The sequence below is a fragment of the Terrapene carolina genome, unplaced genomic scaffold (assembly GCF_002925995.2).
Source record: "Terrapene carolina triunguis isolate 2854851 unplaced genomic scaffold, T_m_triunguis-2.0 Scaffold67, whole genome shotgun sequence".
Lineage (NCBI taxonomy): Eukaryota > Metazoa > Chordata > Testudines > Emydidae > Terrapene > Terrapene triunguis.
This window is the reverse complement of record NW_020664418.1, coordinates 22832307-22845641: the sequence shown is the minus strand read 5'-3', so window position 1 is coordinate 22845641 and position 13335 is coordinate 22832307. Positions and strand designations below refer to the sequence as shown.

The 13335-nt window shown below is 40.8% G+C and overlaps 1 protein-coding gene across 1 annotated transcript in view; it reads left to right on the top strand.

Annotated features, from left to right (window-relative positions):
- FAM189A1 (family with sequence similarity 189 member A1) overlaps positions 1-13335 on the top strand; it is a 431767-nt gene that overhangs the window by 27090 nt on the left and 391342 nt on the right. The gene's annotated exons all lie outside the window — the stretch shown is intronic.

Below are 13335 nucleotides of genomic sequence, written 5' to 3'. Positions count from 1 at the left end.
ATAAAATGAAATATCAAGCATTTTACAAATGGGTGAGAACCAGAGCAAATGTATTCGTGACTAATTTTTGCCTTTTACTGTCCCAAGGTTCATGAGCCAGTTCCATCAAAATTATTTTCTTAAATAGCTGTAAAACATAAGTACAAAATACCATATCTGCAATGAGTTTGATTATTTCAGTTTAGCTCCTAGTGGCCCATAGCAAAGCTCTGGGGATTGTGTGGTAGTTCAGAGTTAGTTAGTAATAGTATTAGAATCTGTCTGTGGTTTTGCAGTTTATAATGCCTGTGGAATTTAAAAAACAAAATATAAACCTTACATTGTAAATATAGCCATTTATCATACAGTCCTTAAATCAAGCTGGCATTTAACAGTGGCAAATGCCAATATCTTTTTTATTAGCCACCATCATTGTCACTTACCCACTTAGGAATTGTCCCATTAGTGATTCAGTCCAAGTAACATGAAACAACAAACAGAAAACATCACAGTATTAAAGGAAATAAGAAACCCTTCAAAATAACGCTTCTTTATGTTAGAATTTGCCACAGATGTGCTTATGGATATTATGTGATAGTTTGTTCAGAGGTCAAAATCATTTTTCCTGTCTCCTGTTGCATCAACCGTCAAAATTAATAGGCTGACTTGCAAGAGGCATTGAATAAGCTCTTGTCAGAATATAAGAACAACACAGCAGAAAATACAATCAGACTGTAGGTGTGTCAGAATATAAGAACAACACAATCAGACTGTAGGTGTGAAAATACTATCAGTAAATGCTACTGTGGTCTTTCTATGGTAGCAGAGTGGATATTTTAATAATAGAATATTAACGTATAACATTGTGTATATATTGCAACTTAATATATATTACGCTTTAGGAACATTTTTCAGGTATTACTATGACTTATTGTAAATACAGTTCATATCATTTAAAGGTGATCTGCAAAAGATTTTTTGTTTGAATTTTTTGCTGCTTTTATGTTGTAGACAGAAGCCAAAAAGGTTTGTTGGGTTTCTTTTCTTTTTAAAACACCCGTTAACAAACAGTGTTTTTTCTTTCAGTTTCTCTTCACTTGTTGAAGATTTTTAATTTTTTTTTTAAATCACCTCAATATTAAGTTGTCAAATTTTGGTCTTTTCTGATTTTACTGACGTAAGGTATATGGAAGTTAGGGAATTTGACCAAAGTCTCTCAGCAACTCATTGTGGACAAGAGCCCAGAAGTTCTGGTACCCAGTGTAACGGGTTAGATCACAGAACCCCCCTTGAGAGCTGCCACCTGATGTGCCAAGACTACTTCTGCCCCTGTTTTCCTGCCCTGTCAGCTTAGGACTTCAGTGCCCTGCCTGGTTTGAGCCAGACTCGCTAGCCTGCTGCAAACCCAGACCCAGGTCTGAATCACGTCCCCTAACAGCTGTAGGCTTGACTGAAAGCAGCTTACAGAAGTGTTCTTGTCTTTAACACTCAGATGCCAAACTGCCAGTGGGGTCTAAACCCCAAAAAATCAGTTTTACCCCGTATAACACTTATACAGGGTAAACTCAAATTGTTCGCCCTCTATAACACAGAGATATGCACAGCTGTTTGCCCCTCCCCCCAGGTATTAATACATACTCTGGGTTAATTAATAAGTAAAAAGTGATTTTATTAAATACAGAAAGTAGGATTTAAGTGATTCCAAGTAGTAACAGACCGAACAAAGTGAATTACCAAGTAAAATAAAACATGCAAATCTAAGTCTAATACAGTAATACAACTGAGTACAGATAAAAACCTCACCAGTAAGCTTCCTTTTACAGACTAGTCTCCTTCTAGCCTGGGTCCAGCAATCACTCACACCCCCTGTAGTTACTGTCTTTTGTTCCTGTTCCTTTCAAGTATCCTTGTGGGTGGAGAGGCTCTCTCTTTAGCCAGCTGGAAACCAAATGGAGGGGTCTCCCATGGGTTTAAATAGACTCTCTCTTGTGGGTGGAGACCCTCTCCTCTCTCCTATGCAAAGTCCAGCTCCAAGATGGAGTTTTGGAGTCACATGGGCAAGCCACATGTCCATGCATGACTCAGAACTACAGGTAGCAGCCATTGTTCACGTGCTACCTTGAACGTCCTCAAGTAAACTTCTTATGTGGATTGGATCATTCCAAGATCCATTGTTCCTTAAGTGCTTCTTGATTGGGCACTTAACTTTGCAAATTCCTTTCTAAAGAAGCTGACCAAATGCCTTACAAAGCTTACTTAGAAATCAAGCAAGTATACAGCCAATATTCATAACTTCAAGTACAAAAATGATATATATGTACAAATAGGATGAATAGATTCAGTAGACCATAACCTTTACAGAGATATGTTAAATGGCACAGGTAGCATAAAACATATTCCAGTTATGTCATATTGCCATAAAGCATTATGGGATACATCGTCACACTCAGTACTCTGCTCCAGAGAGTAGATGATCCTGTGACTCCTGTGTTTCACAGTAGCTGGGTTCCCATCTTGTGACAGTATGTGATCAATAAAATCATACCAGTTAATACCAGAAATCAAGAATAGGGTGACATAGGGCTTGAACCTGAAAGGTGCTAAACTCCTCCTACAGAAGGGTCTCAGCACTTGGCAGGACCAGGCCCTCAATCTTTAATAGGTTTTGTTTTGCAGTTTGGGTATTCTGGCCTTACCAGTTTATAAATAGTGCCCAGTCCATTAAGGTGGCTGGCAGCAAAGAAACTGTCTGGCTTTCCTAGTGTGAGAAAAATGCAAAAATAGTAGACCATTATTAGTAGTAGAAAGAAATAAGAAAATGATGCAATAAATCAGTTTAGGAGAGCAAGAAATGTGAATAAAAGCCCAAACCCTGGTGTTTGGGGATCTTTCTACCACGAATACAGAACACAGAGAAATCATATTCCTGAATCATTGAAACTTAGTGCACTAAAATAATGTGAGAAAAAATCACATGAGTTGTAGGGTTCACATGTAGTCTGAAGAGTAAACAGACTTATGTAAATAACATAACTTGGGGGGGGGGCAGAGAAGGATTACTCATAGCTAAGGCTATGTTTCAGTCATAGGTATTTTTAGTAAAATTCATGGACAGGTCACGGACAGTAAACAAAAATTCGTGGACACCATGAGAATTCTCCAGCATCTATCCTTGATAAAAGAATTCAAAACTGCCTTATGACTCCGGTTGAGGCATGTATTTGACAAAGGAGCCTGAATGGTATATATAAAAAATGAAAACAAAAGGAGTAGATTGAGTTAAAATGGAATCTACATAGTTACATTCATAGCAAAAAAACAAGCAACCCTAAATTACCACAGGAAGTAAAACTAACATGGAGCCTAAACTAAAATAACACACAGCACAGTTAGTTTTCCCCATTTTTGACATAATTTGGTCAGCAGGAAACAGAGTAATAGCACTTTAAATGGGTTTAAATTAGTAGATTTGAGATGTATTGGTTAAAAATGCATTTTGAGTATTAAACTCTATGTTCTTTGGATACCACTGGCCTGCATGAATTACCTGGTGATGTATGATTGTCTGGGCAACAGCAGGAGCTTAGCAACACCAGCTCATGTAGCTGCCAGAGAACAGAGTTGGCTTTTGTCATTTTTAAATGCCAACTGGATCCTTTTAACCATTTGTCTATATTTAGAAGTTCCTCTGTAATTTTTTTAAACTTCCACAGCCAAGGCTGAATTTTAATGCCAAGTCCATGGCAAGAGAATTGTGGAAGTCCAAAGGTATTAATTATAGCCATCTGTCAAGGTATTGGACAGGCATGACAATGTGAATTAGGTTTGAGCTGCATCCTGAAGATAAATGGAGGCCATCGTTGACCATATTTGTCTTGAACTCTTTGGTATTTCAGATTTGGGGCTAGATGTGTCAAGTAGACACAGCTTTGGGAAGCAGGTAATGCAGAGTTGCACTGCCACAGTGGGAACTTAGATACAACAATCCATCTGTAAATTCCTCATCATGCAGGAGCTTGCAAGGTGTCCCTGCCTCTTCCTTACTCCTTATTCACTCTTACTACACTGAAGATTCAAGGCTGCAAAGCCGTACTGAAGAAAGGTCTAAACTGCACACTCCTGTAGGAATGGGAAGGCTCCTTGCTCCCTCTTCCCCTGTGTAAAGTCCAGGATTAATCTGGCTCTTGTTAAATATAAATCTCCTTAATAAGTATGTGAATAATATGTCTAATATACATACGCATTTCATAAATTATATTAATGTTAAGGAAATAATATTACAAACATAGAGGTATTTTCATCTGGATTAAACTTGAGGTATCAAGAGCACACACACATATATGCAAAATAACACGTACAAATTTAAGAATGTGAAGTGCCTTCCAGAATCTGAGAGGGATGAGGTGTGGAGGATGCTTTCAGAAGTCTTAAAAGAGCAACACTCTGATACGGAAACTACAGAACCCAAACCACCAAAAAAGAAAATCAACCTTCTCCTGGTGGCATCTGACTCAGATAATGAAAGTGAATATGCTAGGGTTACCATCCATCCGGGTTTCCCTGGACATGTCTGGCTTTTTCAGCTTTAAATGGCCGTCCGGGGGGGGATTTCTAATAAAGTAGAAATGTCCGGGATTTCCCCCTTCCCCTCATGCAGAGTGCGGCGCAGCTGATTGGACGGCTTGGCCTGATTGAAAGCCGCTCGCAGCCACTGAGGCCTCTAGCAGCCAGAGTCCCTCCCCCTCCCCCGCTCCCTCCTCCCCCGCAGAGCAGCGCCGAACAGTGTTTGGATCCACGTGGAGCCCGCAGCTCTCCCTCTGCCGGGTGACAGGGGGAGCAGGGTAGGCGTGGAGGGGGGTGCAGAGGCTGCAGGGCGAGGAGGAGCAGGGCAGGCAGGGGCATAGAGGCTGCAGGGCGAGTGGGGAGCAGGGGGCACAGAGGCTGCAGGGGCGGGGGAGTGCAGGGGCTGCAGGGCGAGTGGGGAGTAGGGAAGCACTTAGCAACCCCCAACCAAGATCAGAGCTGGAGGGAAGAGGGGGAATGCGGGGTGCTCAGAGGAGGGGGCAGAGTTGGGGCAGGGACTTTGGGGAAGGGGTTGGAATGGGGGCGGGGAAGGGGTGGAGTTGGGGCGGAGTTGGGGCGGGGGCAGTGGCGGGACCGGGGCCCCGTGGAGTGTCCTCTTTTTTAAATGTTTGAATATGGTAACCCTAGAATATGCGTCAGTCTGCCCTGCTTTGGATTGTTATCAAGCAGAACTCGTCATCAGCATGGACGCATGTCCTCTGGAATTGTGGTTGAAGCATGAAAGGACATATGAATCTTTAGCGCATCTGGCACTAAATACCTTGCAATGCCAGCTACAAAAGTGCCATGTGAATGCCTGTTCTCACTTTCAGGTGACATTGTAAACAAGAAGTGGGCAGTGTTATCTCCTGCAAATGTAAACAAACTTGTTTGTCTGAGTGATTGACTGAACAAGAAGTAGGACTGAATGGACTTGCAGGTGCTAAAATTTTGCATTGTTTATTTTTGAATGCAAGTTTTTTTATACATAATTCTACATTTGTAAGTTCAACTTTCATGATAAAGAGATTGCACTACAGTACTTGTATTAGGTGAACTGAAAAATGCTATTTCTTGTGTTTTTTTACCGTGCAAGTACTTGTAATAAAAAATAAATATAAAGTGAGCACTGTACACTTTATATTCTGAGTTGTAATTGAAATCAATATATTTGAAAATGTAGAAAACATCCAAAAATATTTAAATGGTATTCTATTATTATTTAACGGTGCGATTAGTCGTGATTCATTTTTTAAATTGCATGATTAATCGCAATTTTTTTTAATCGCGTGACAGCCCTAGAAACTATACATATTTTTAACTCTAAGTGAATAAATATTTTGCATTTACTTAGCTGGTCTGTTTAACTCAAGAGCTAGTCTGTGGTCATAGCAGAAATTGGGCTTAGATCCACACCTGGTTCAAGTTGACTTCAATGGAGCAATGCTACTTTACATCAACTGGGAATATGAATTACACACAAAAGGTAATGTTAAAAGAATGTTAAGATTACAAAGTCAAGCACTCAACAATTAAGAGAATTAATGTAACTTTTGTACAAAGGGGTTTGGGAATTAACCTGCTTGTGCATTATGAAACAGTCTTTAATTACATGATCACATACTGGGTTTTTTCAAAAGGATCCCTGCCTGGGGCATCTAGTGATGTCAATAGTAGTTTTTATGGGAAAGAAATTACTACCTTAAAATGAGAGTTGCAAAATAAGAACATGGCAAATGAATGTGAGTGGCCCTCTCCCACATTAGGATTTGTGATGTTCTTAATCAGTTGAGTTCATTTGTTAAGTGCCTTTTAAATAAAAAATAATAAATAAATTAATGGAGATATCCTATCTCCTAGAACTGGAATGGTCATCGAGTCCAGCCCCCTGCCTTCACTAGCAGGACCAAGTACTGATTTTGCCCCAGATCCCTAAGTGGCCCTCTCAAGGATTGAATTCACAACCCTGGGTTTAGCAGGCCAATGCTCAAACCACTGAGCTATCCCTCCCGCCCTAAGTACCTGGCACTTGAAGAACACAGCCAAACATGGGTGCTACCTTTGTATTCAGTGGAGAAGATTTAATATTGATGCTCTGTGTGTGAGGAGGTATTGGGATTGTAGGTGAAATTCACTTTATACACAAAGCTAGACTAATTGGGCACATTGGGGGAAGTGAAGTGACATTGAGAATTCACCCCATAATTGGGACTTGGGCAGGAGGCTGCAACACAATTTTCTGTAGATGCCATTCTATTCTATGAGCTCGGATAGCCCTTTATGCATTTTGTGTGAAAAGTAATGTAATAGTGGGGCCTGTGGCTTACTCCTTATCTCCTCCTTACACTGTCTTTCTTGCTAGTCTATATGGAACTGGCAGAGACCTCCACAAGAGCATGCAGCCTCTTGCTAGCATACTTTGTCTCCCTGTGAGTAGGCTTATGTGATCCAAATGAGCTCAGAGATCTTTCCTGTCATGCAATTGAAGGAAGATACAAGGCAGAAGATTCTGGAAGTGAATTTCTGGTTAGATAAGTAGTGGAGGGTTTTGGGTTTTGTGGAACTTTGCCACAGCTTTAATGAGGAGAGGGGCTGTGTACTTAGCCTCCCCTTCTACTGAAATGGAGGTCATCTTATCACCTAGGGGACAGGCTGGCTAGAGTAGTCAGGAGGGCTTTAAACAAATAAAAAGTGGAAGTTAAAGAGAGGGAAGATATAAGCACTCATTTAGCACAAAATTGAAATGTTGAGAACAAAATTAATCAAGAATTAAAGAATATGAAGAGAAGAAATTCTTTAATTGCATATACACCAATGTTAGGAGCCTAGGTAACAAACAAGAGAAACTAGAATTGCTCATTTATGAGCATAAATTCAATCTAGTTGGTATTACTGAAACCTGGTAGGATGATTTGCATGACTGGAGTGTTAAAATAAATGGTTTAAACCTATTTAGGAAGGATTGAATGGGCAAAAGGGGAAGAGGAGTGGCATGCTATGTCCATTGCATTTCCTGTTTCTGAGACATTGACAGTTCAGAAGAAAAGTAGCTTGAATGCTTTTGTATCAATGGCCTTAACAGATAAAGCTCAAGATGGGGTGTTAATTGGTGTCTGCTACAAACCACCAAATCACAGTAAGATGCAGGATAACTAGCATCTTAAGCTCCTATTGATAGTGTCAGGTTTCAGAGTAGCAGCCGTGTTAGTCTGTATCCGCAAAAAGAACAGGAGTACTTGTGGCACCTTAGAGACTAACAAATTTCTTTGAGCATAAGCTTTCGTGGGCTAAAACCCACTTCATCAGATGCATGCAGTGGAAAATACAGTAGGAAGATATATATATATTGTGACAAAGTTCCTCCTCTATCTTGGTGGGTCCTGCGCTTATTGGTGGATTTTCTTGCCTCAGAGATTCACCGTGTGGGTTGGGGAACAGCCCAGAGACCTTCCCCTCTGGAAGAACCCACAGTCCAGGTCAATTGGGAGGTTTGGGGGGAACCCGGGCCCTGTGGACTGCAGCTGTCTATAGTGCCTCCTGTAACAGCTGCATGACAGCTACAACTCCCTGGGCTACTTCCCCATGGCCTCCTCCAAACATCTTCCTTATTCTCACCACAGGACCTTCCTCCTGGTGTCTGATAACACTTGTGCTCCTCAGTCCTCCAGCAGCACACTCTCAGCTCCTTGCGCCTCTTGCTCCCAGCTCCTCACACTCCCACCACAAACTGAAGTGAGCTCCTTTTAAAACCCAGGTGCCCTGATTAGCCTGCCTTAATTGATTCTAGCAGCTTCTTCTTAATTGGCTCCAGGTGTCCTAATTAGCCTGCCTGCCTTAACTGGTTCTAGCAGGTTCCTGATTACTCTAGTGCAGCCCCTGCTCTGGTCACTCAGGGAACAGAAAACTACTCATCCAGTGACCAGTATATTTGCCCACTACCAGACTCCGGTACCCCACTGGTCTGGGTCTGTCACAATATGTGTGTATATATATACACAGAGAACATGAAACAATGGGTGTTACTATACACACTATAACGAGAGCGATCAGTTAAGGTATTATTTTTATGGCTGACTTAGAACAACGCTTCCTCAGCTCTCGCCCCCTAACGCCCCTACTCTGCTTGCGCTACATTGATGACATCTTCATCATCTGGACCCATGGAAAAGAAGCCCTTGAGGAATTCCACCATGATTTCAACAATTTTCACCCCACCATCAACCTCAGCCTGGACCAGTCCACACAAGAGATCCACTTCCTGGACATTACAGTACTAATAAGCGACGGTCACATAAACACCACCCTATACCGGAAACCTACTGACCGCTATACTTACCTACATGCCTCCAGCTTTCATCCAGACCACACCACACGATCCATTGTCTACAGCCAAGCTCTACAATACAAACACATTTGCTCCAAACCCTCAGACAGAGACAAACACCTACAAGATCTCTATCAAGCGTTCTTACAACTACAATACCTACCTGCTGAAGTGAAGAAACAGATTGACAGAGCCAGAAGAGTACCCAGAAGTCACCTACTACAGGACAGGCCCAACAAAGAAAGTAACAGAACGCCACTAGCCGTCACCTTCAGCCCCCAACTAAAACCTCTCCAGCGCATCATCAAGGATCTACAACCTATCCTGAAGGACGATCCATCACTCTCACAGATCTTGGGAGACAGGCCAGTCCTTGCTTACAGACAGCCCCCAAACCTGAAGCAAATACTCACCAGCAACCACACACCACACAACAAAAACACTAACCCAGGAACCTATCCTTGCAACAAAGCCCGTTGCCAACTCTGTCCACATATCTATTCAGGGGACACCATCATAGGACCTAATCACATCAGCCACACTATCAGAGGCATGTTCACCTGCACATCTACCAATGTGGTATATGCCATCATGTGCCAGCAATGCCCCTCTGCCATGTACATTGGCCAAACCGGACAGTCTCTACGTAAAAGAATAAATGGACACAAATCAGATGTGAAGAATTATAACATTCAAAAATCAGTTGGAGAACCACTTCAATCTCCCTGGTCACTCAATTACAGACCTAAAAGTTGCAATATTACAACAACAAAACTTCAAAAACACACTCCAACTAGAGACTGCTGAATTGGAATTAATTTGCAAATTGGACACCATTAAATTAGGCTTGAATAAAGACTGGGAGTGGAGGGGGCATTACACAAAGTAAAACTATTTCCCCATGTTTATTTTCCCCCCTGCAGTTCCTCACACCTTCTTGTCAACTGCTGGAAATGGGCCATTTTGATTACCGCTACAAAAAGTTTTTTTTCTCTCCTGCTGGTAATAGCTCACCTTAACTGATCACTTTCGTTATAGTGTGTATGGTAACACCCATTGTTTCATGTTCTCTGTGTGTGTGTGTGTGTGTGTGTGTGTGTGTGTGTGTGTGTGTGTATATACACAATCTTCCTACTGTATTTTCCACTGCATGCATCCGATGAAGTGGGTTTTAGCCCATGAAAGCTTATGCTCAAATAAATTTGTTAGTCTCTAAGGTGCCACAAGTACTCCTGTTCTTTTTATTGATAGTGTGTATGGGAAAAAAAACTTGCATGTTCATGAAGGACTTCATTTTGAGTGGTGTATGCTGAAGATCTCATGCTGCAAGTACTAAAACATCCTCAGAATTTCTTTATATTATAGATGACAATTTCCATACTCAGAGTGTGGTAACCAACATGGGGGAATTCTGTATTAGACCTATATTCATCTTGACAGTTTAAGAAGATTTGATAGAACAAAAAATTAATGGTGGTTTAGGTACAAGTGAGGATGACTTTATTCTGCTTGCACATTATAATTGTGGTCAAGTCCAAACTAGTAATATATATGTACTTGGTACTTCAAAAGAGCCCGTTTCTCAAAGCTGAAAACAATTGTGAACCAGATCAGCTCGGAGGAAGAATTTTAATCAGAAAATTTGAATGATAATTGAGAGTTGTCTAAGAACGCTTTGCTAGGTGTCCAAAAAGCCACATTCCAACAATTGAGGAAGGAGTCTGTACTGGTTAAGAAACTGACCTTGGCTTAGAGTGGAAATGAAAACAGCAATTTAATATATAAAAATGGAAGAAAGGAGAAGTTGATATGAATGTAAATCAGAAGTTAGGAATTGTAGGAAATTGATAAGGGAATCAAAGGGACACAAGGGGAACTCTATGGCCAGCAAAGTTAGAGACAGTAAGGAGGTGTTTTTAAAGTATATTAGGAACAAAAGAATCCTATTAACAATATTGGTCCTTTTCTAGATGGAACTGGTAGAATTATCAATAATAATGTGGAAAAGGCAGAAGTGTTCAATAAATATTTCTGTTCTGTATTTGGGAAAACTCAGATGATATAGTCATACCATATGATGATGAGTTTCCTTCCATTCCAGTAGTATCTTGGGAGGATGTTAAACAACAGCTACTAAAGATAAACATTTTTAAATTAGCAGGTTTGGATAATTTGGACCCAAGACTTTTAAAAGGGCTGGCTAAGGAGCTTGCTGGACTGTAAATGTTCATTTTTCAATATGACTTGAAGCACTGAGGAAATTCTAGAAAACTGAAAGAAAGCTAATGTGCCAATATTTAAAAAGGGTGAACGAGATGACCCAGGTAATTAAATCGATGCTGGGCATGATAATGGAGAGGTTGATATGGGACTTGATTAGTAAAGAAATAAAGGAGGGTAATCAATGCCAATCAACATGGTTTATAGAAAATAGAACCAACTTGATATCATCTTTTGATGAGATTACAAGTTTGGCTGATAAAGATAATAGTATTAATGTTATATATGTAGTCTTGTGTAAGGTATTTGACTTGGTAACACGTGACATTTTCCTAACAAAACTAGAATGATATAAATTAACATGGCACAGAATGAGTTTTCACTGATACACAGCTATCTGGATTGCTTGGTGAGATGGGCATAAGCAAACAGTATACATTTAGTCATATTAAAATGCATATATCTAGGAGCAAAAAATGTAGACCATAGTTATAGGATGGGGGACTCAATCCTGGAAAGCAGTAACTGTCAAAAAGATTTGGGGGTTGTGAGGGATAATCAGACAAACATGAGCTCCCAGTGCAATGCTGTGGCCCAAAAGAGCTAATGCGATCCTTGGATGGATTAACGGGATTCTCAAGTAGGATCAGAAAGATTATTTTACCCCTGTATTTGCACTTGTGCGACCATTGCTGAAATATTGTGGCCAGTTTTGGTGTCCACAATTCACCAATAGATTGGGGAGGGTTCAGAGAAGAGCCACGAGAATGATTAAACGACTAGAAAACATGCCTTATAGTGATAGACTTAAGTAGCTCAATTTCTTAAGTGTAACAAAGAAAAGGTTAAAAAGGGTCACTTGATCATAGTGTATAAGTATCTATGTGGGGAACAAATATTTGACAATTTACCAGAGGTTATGGGCCTATGGATAGGTGAGGTCTGTGGCCTGCGATGTACAGGAGGTCAGAGTAGATGATCACAATGGTCACTTTTGGCCTTCGTGTCTGAGTCGTCAGTCTAACAGACAAAGGTGTAATACGATCCAATGACTAGATGTTGAAGCTGGACAAATTCAGACTGGAAATTAAAGGTACTCTTTTTAACAATGAAGATAATTAACCATTGGAAAATTTACCAAGAGTCGTGGTGGATTCTCCATCACTGGCAATTTTTAAGTCAAGATTGGATTTTTTTCTAAAAGATCTGCTCTAGGACTTATTTTGGGGAAGTTCCATGGCCTGTGTTATGCAGGAGGTCAGACTAGATGATCACAATGGTCCCTTCTGGCCTTGGAATCTATGAAGAGAGGTAGCAAGTGGTGGGAAGTAAGATAGCTTGCTGCCTTAATCACAAGACTGAGTGTCAGGAGTTCTGGTCTTGGCTCTTTCTCACACTTCCTGTGTGACCTTGAGAAAAATCACCTATTTTTGCCACAATTTTCCTATCTATAAAATGAAGATAGTGTCCTTATAGTTCTCATTTGGGGTGTTATGAGGCTTAATCCATTAATCGGTCACTGTCTACCTGGAGTCTAATAACACTGGGAGAGAAAAATAATTTAAAGTAGCTTCAGGTCTTACACCTCCTTTAGAGACAGGCTGCCAATTTCTGTGGTTTTAGAATTATATTTTCATATTTTTGTTGTTGGGCCTAGCTGGGAGCCCCATAACAACCAGAAAACAGTGAAATGACTATACACCGACAATGGTCAAATGATCTACGTAAACAAACTAGAAAAAAATTTCTGGAATCTTATTAGTCATTTTTGAAAAGATGTAAAGTTATTTCAGCTCAGTACTAATGTGGACACGAGAACAAATGGATATAAACTGGCCGTGGGGAAGTTTAGGCTTAGATGAAGGTTTCTAACCATCAGAGGGGTGAAATTTTGGAACAGCCTTCCGAGGGAAATGGTGGGGGCAAAAGACCTCTCTGGCTTCAAGATTAGGCTAGATAAGTTTATGGAGGGAATGGTATAATGGGATTTTAGTCAATTAGGCAATAACGTGCCATCGCTGGTAAAATGAGGGTCCGGCTGGAGAATCTTGCCTATATGCTCGGGGTTCTACTGATCGCCATATTTGGGGTCAGGAAGGAATTTTCCTCCAGGGAAGATTGCCAGAGGCCCTGGAGGTTTTTCGCCTTCCTCCGCAGCATGGGGCAGGGGTCGCAAGCTGGAGGATTCTCTGCAACTTGAAATCTTTAAATCACGATCTGGAGACTTCAACAGCTGAGTTAAGGGAAAG